Here is a 6,380-nt window from a genome sequence, read left to right as displayed (position 1 = left end):
AGAGTGTTCTGACCACTAGGCTATTGGGTTTAGTAATTATCTGCAATGTGATAAATATTATAACCTCATTGTGTGAGAAACATAGGGGGAACAGAATCCGACGACAAATTGTTCAGCTGTCGAAATCCGTTCCCCCACCCCAATGATAAGAGATGTTGATGTATCGTCTTAAAATATGCTTATTCTATTCGGTGTGTGGATGGAGCTTAAACAGCATCAATTTGATAAATATTACAACCTCAGTGTGTCAGAAAAATGGGGGGAACAGAATCCGACGGCAAAAAAAACAGCTGTCGGAATCCGTTCCCCCACTCCCATTATGAGAGGTGTTGATGTAATGGCTTAAAAAATGCTGATTTTATTTTTGTGTGTGGATGGAGCTTAACTTGCATCAGTTTAAAAAATATATTTTTTGCCTTTTATTATGATAGGACAGTATAGTATCAAGAAAGTTTGACGAACCGGGACTTGAACTCGGGTCGCAATAAGCTGAAAAACAACGCATGGTAGTGCAGTGTGGACTGACCACTAGGCTACTGGGTTTAGTAGTTAGCTGCAATGTGATAAATATTATAACCTCATTGTGTAAGAAACATAGGGGGAACAGAATCCGATGGCAAATAGTTCAGCTGTCGAAATCCGTTCCCCCACCCCAATGATGTGAGATGTTGATGTATCAGCTTAAAATATGCTTATTCTAGCTTATTCTATTCTCTGTGTGGATGGAGCTTAAACAGCATCAATTTGATAAATATTACAACCTCAGTGTGTCGAAAATATGGGGGGAACAGAATCCGACGGCAATAAAAACAGCTGTCGGAATCCGTTCCCCCACTCCCATTATGAGAGGTGTTGATGTAATGGCTTAAAAAATGCTGATTTTATTTTTGTGTGTGGATGGAGCTTAACTTGCATCAGTTTAAAGAATATACTTTTTTGCCTTTTATTATGATAGGACAGTATAGTATCAAGAAAGTTTGACGAACCGGGACTTGAACTGAAAACCAAAGAAGGTTAGTGCAGAGTGTACTGACCACTAGGCTATTGGGTTTAACAGTTAACTGTTATGTGATAAATATTATAACCTCATTGTGTAAGAAACATAGGGGGAACAGAATCCGATGGCAAATAGTTCAGCTGTCGAAATCCGTTCCCCCACCCCAATGATGAGAGATGTTGATGTATCAGCTTAAAATATGCTTATTCTAGCTTATTCTATTCTCTGTGTGGATGGAGCTTAAACAGCATCAATTTGATAAATATTACAACCTCAGTGTGTCGAAAATATGGGGGGAACAGAATCCGACGGCAATAAAAACAGCTGTCGGAATCCGTTCCCCCACTCCCATTATGAGAGGTGTTGATGTAATGGCTTAAAAAATGCTGATTTTATTTTTGTGTGTGGATGGAGCTTAACTTGCATCAGTTTAAAGAATATATTTTTTTGCCTTTTATTATGATAGGACAGTATAGTATCAAGAAAGTTTGACGAACCGGGACTTGAACTGAAAACCAAAGAAGGTTAGTGCAGAGTGTACTGACCACTAGGCTATTGGGTTTAACTGTTAGCTGTTATGTGATAAATATTATAACCTCATTGTGTAAGAAACATAGGGGGAACAGAATCCGATGGCAAATAGTTCAGCTGTCGAAATCCGTTCCCCCACCCCAATGATGAGAGATGTTGATGTATCAGCTTAAAATATGCTTATTCTAGCTTATTCTATTCTCTGTGTGGATGGAGCTTAAACAGCATCAATTTGATAAATATTACAACCTCAGTGTGTCGAAAATATGGGGGGAACAGAATCCGACGGCAATAAAAACAGCTGTCGGAATCCGTTCCCCCACTCCCATTATGAGAGGTGTTGATGTAATGGCTTAAAAAATGCTGATTTTATTTTTGTGTGTGGATGGAGCTTAACTTGCATCAGTTTAAAGAATATACTTTTTTGCCTTTTATTATGATAGGACAGTATAGTATCAAGAAAGTTTGACGAACCGGGACTTGAACTGAAAACCAAAGAAGGTTAGTGCAGAGTGTACTGACCACTAGGCTATTGGGTTTAACAGTTAGCTGTTATGTGATAAATATTATAACCTCATTGTGTAAGAAACATAGGGGGAACAGAATCCGATGGCAAATAGTTCAGCTGTCGAAATCCGTTCCCCCACCCCAATGATGAGAGATGTTGATGTATCAGCTTAAAATATGCTTATTCTAGCTTATTCTATTCTCTGTGTGGATGGAGCTTAAACAGCATCAATTTGATAAATATTACAACCTCAGTGTGTCGAAAATATGGGGGGAACAGAATCCGACGGCAATAAAAACAGCTGTCGGAATCCGTTCCCCCACTCCCATTATGAGAGGTGTTGATGTAATGGCTTAAAAAATGCTGATTTTATTTTTGTGTGTGGATGGAGCTTAACTTGCATCAGTTTAAAGAATATATTTTTTTGCCTTTTATTATGATAGGACAGTATAGTATCAAGAAAGTTTGACGAACCGGGACTTGAACTCGGGTCGCAATAAGCTGAAAAACAACGCATGGCAGTGCAGAGTGGACTGACCACTAGGCTACTGGGTTTAGCAATTAGCTGTAATGTGATAAATATTATAACCTCATTGTGTAAGAAACATAGGGGGAACAGAATCCGATGGCAAATAGTTCAGCTGTCGAAATCCGTTCCCCCACCCCAATGATGAGAGATGTTGATGTATCAGCTTAAAATATGCTTATTCTAGCTTATTCTATTCTCTGTGTGGATGGAGCTTAAACAGCATCAATTTGATAAATATTACAACCTCAGTGTGTCGAAAATATGGGGGGAACAGAATCCGACGGCAATAAAAACAGCTGTCGGAATCCGTTCCCCCACTCCCATTATGAGAGGTGTTGATGTAATGGCTTAAAAAATGCTGATTTTATTTTTGTGTGTGGATGGAGCTTAACTTGCATCAGTTTAAAGAATATATTTTTTTGCCTTTTATTATGATAGGACAGTATAGTATCAAGAAAGTTTGACGAACCGGGACTTGAACTGAAAACCAAAGAAGGCTAGTGCAGAGTGTACTGACCACTAGGCTATTGGGTTTAACAGTTAGCTGTTATGTGATAAATATTATAACCTCATTGTGTAAGAAACATAGGGGGAACAGAATCCGATGGCAAATAGTTCAGCTGTCGAAATCCGTTCCCCCACCCCAATGATGAGAGATGTTGATGTATCAGCTTAAAATATGCTTATTCTAGCTTATTCTATTCTCTGTGTGGATGGAGCTTAAACAGCATCAATTTGATAAATATTACAACCTCAGTGTGTCGAAAATATGGGGGGAACAGAATCCGACGGCAATAAAAACAGCTGTCGGAATCCGTTCCCCCACTCCCATTATGAGAGGTGTTGATGTAATGGCTTAAAAAATGCTGATTTTATTTTTGTGTGTGGATGGAGCTTAACTTGCATCAGTTTAAAGAATATACTTTTTTGCCTTTTATTATGATAGGACAGTATAGTATCAAGAAAGTTTGACGAACCGGGACTTGAACTGAAAACCAAAGAAGGTTAGTGCAGAGTGTACTGACCACTAGGCTATTGGGTTTAACAGTTAGCTGTTATGTGATAAATATTATAACCTCATTGTGTAAGAAACATAGGGGGAACAGAATCCGATGGCAAATAGTTCAGCTGTCGAAATCCGTTCCCCCACCCCAATGATGAGAGATGTTGATGTATCAGCTTAAAATATGCTTATTCTAGCTTATTCTATTCTGTGTGTGGATGGAGCTTAAACAGCATCAATTTGATAAATATTACAACCTCAGTGTGTCGAAAATATGGGGGGAACAGAATCCGACGGCAATAAAAACAGCTGTCGGAATCCGTTCCCCCACTCCCATTATGAGAGGTGTTGATGTAATGGCTTAAAAAATGCTGATTTTATTTTTGTGTGTGGATGGAGCTTAACTTGCATCAGTTTAAAGAATATATTTTTTTGCCTTTTATTATGATAGGACAGTATAGTATCAAGAAAGTTTGACGAACCGGGACTTGAACTGAAAACCAAAGAAGGTTAGTGCAGAGTGTACTGACCACTAGGCTATTGGGTTTAACTCTTACCTGTTATGTGATAAATATTATAACCTCATTGTGTAAGAAACATAGGGGGAACAGAATCCGATGGCAAATAGTTCAGCTGTCGAAATCCGTTCCCCCACCCCAATGATGAGAGATGTTGATGTATCAGCTTAAAATATGCTTATTCTAGCTTATTCTATTCTGTGTGTGGATGGAGCTTAAACAGCATCAATTTGATAAATATTACAACCTCAGTGTGTCGAAAATATGGGGGGAACAAAATCCGAAGGCAAAAAAACCCAGCTGTCGGAATCCGTTCCCCCACTCCTATTACGAGAGGTGTTGATGTAATGGCTTAAAAAATGCTGATTTTATTTTTGTGTGTGGATGGAGCTTAACTTGCATCAGTTTAAAGAATATATTTTTTTGCCTTTTATTATGATAGGACAGTATAGTATCAAGAAAGTTTGACGAACCGGGACTTGAACTCGGGTCGCAATAAGCTGAAAAACAACGCATGGCAGTGCAGAGTGGACTGACCACTAGGCTACTGGGTTTAGTAATTAGCTGTAATGTGATAAATATTATAACCTCATTGTGTAAGAAACATAGGGGGAACAGAATCCGATGGCAAATAGTTCAGCTGTCGAAATCCGTTCCCCCACCCCAATGATGAGAGATGTTGATGTATCAGCTTAAAATATGCTTATTCTAGCTTATTCTATTCTCTGTGTGGATGGAGCTTAAACAGCATCAATTTGATAAATATTACAACCTCAGTGTGTCGAAAATATGGGGGGAACAGAATCCGACGGCAATAAAAACAGCTGTCGGAATCCGTTCCCCCACTCCCATTATGAGAGGTGTTGATGTAATGGCTTAAAAAATGCTGATTTTATTTGTGTGTGTGGATGGAGCTTAACTTGCATCAGTTTAAAGAATATACTTTTTTGCCTTTTATTATGATAGGACAGTATAGTATCAAGAAAGTTTGACGAACCGGGACTTGAACTGAAAACCAAAGAAGGTTAGTGCAGAGTGTACTGACCACTAGGCTATTGGGTTTAACAGTTAGCTGTTATGTGATAAATATTATAACCTCATTGTGTAAGAAACATAGGGGGAACAGAATCCGATGGCAAATAGTTCAGCTGTCGAAATCCGTTCCCCCACCCCAATGATGAGAGATGTTGATGTATCAGCTTAAAATATGCTTATTCTAGCTTATTCTATTCTCTGTGTGGATGGAGCTTAAACAGCATCAATTTGATAAATATTACAACCTCAGTGTGTCGAAAATATGGGGGGAACAGAATCCGACGGCAATAAAAACAGCTGTCGGAATCCGTTCCCCCACTCCCATTATGAGAGGTGTTGATGTAATGGCTTAAAAAATGCTGATTTTATTTTTGTGTGTGGATGGAGCTTAACTTGCATCAGTTTAAAGAATATATTTTTTTGCCTTTTATTATGATAGGACAGTATAGTATCAAGAAAGTTTGACGAACCGGGACTTGAACTGAAAACCAAAGAAGGTTAGTGCAGAGTGTACTGACCACTAGGCTATTGGGTTTAACTGTTAGCTGTTATGTGATAAATATTATAACCTCATTGTGTAAGAAACATAGGGGGAACAGAATCCGATGGCAAATAGTTCAGCTGTCGAAATCCGTTCCCCCACCCCAATGATGAGAGATGTTGATGTATCAGCTTAAAATATGCTTATTCTAGCTTATTCTATTCTGTGTGTGGATGGAGCTTAAACAGCATCAATTTGATAAATATTACAACCTCAGTGTGTCGAAAATATGGGGGGAACAAAATCCGACGGCAAAAAAACCCAGCTGTCGGAATCCGTTCCCCCACTCCTATTACGAGAGGTGTTGATGTAATGGCTTAAAAAATGCTGATTTTATTTTTGTGTGTGGATGGAGCTTAACTTGCATCAGTTTAAAGAATATATTTTTTTGCCTTTTATTATGATAGGACAGTATAGTATCAAGAAAGTTTGACGAACCGGGACTTGAACTCGGGTCGCAATAAGCTGAAAAACAACGCATGGCAGTGCAGAGTGGTCTGACCACTAGGCTACTGGGTTTAGTAATTAGCTGTAATGTGATAAATATTATAACCTCATTGTGTAAGAAACATAGGGGGAACAGAATCCGATGGCAAATAGTTCAGCTGTCGAAATCCGTTCCCCCACCCCAATGATGAGAGATGTTGATGTATCAGCTTAAAATATGCTTATTCTAGCTTATTCTATTCTCTGTGTGGATGGAGCTTAAACAGCATCA

Source organism: Squalius cephalus, assembly GCF_949319135.1.
Source record: "Squalius cephalus genome assembly, chromosome: 16".
Lineage (NCBI taxonomy): Eukaryota > Metazoa > Chordata > Actinopteri > Cypriniformes > Leuciscidae > Squalius > Squalius cephalus.
Note: the sequence above shows the minus strand (reverse complement) of the source record.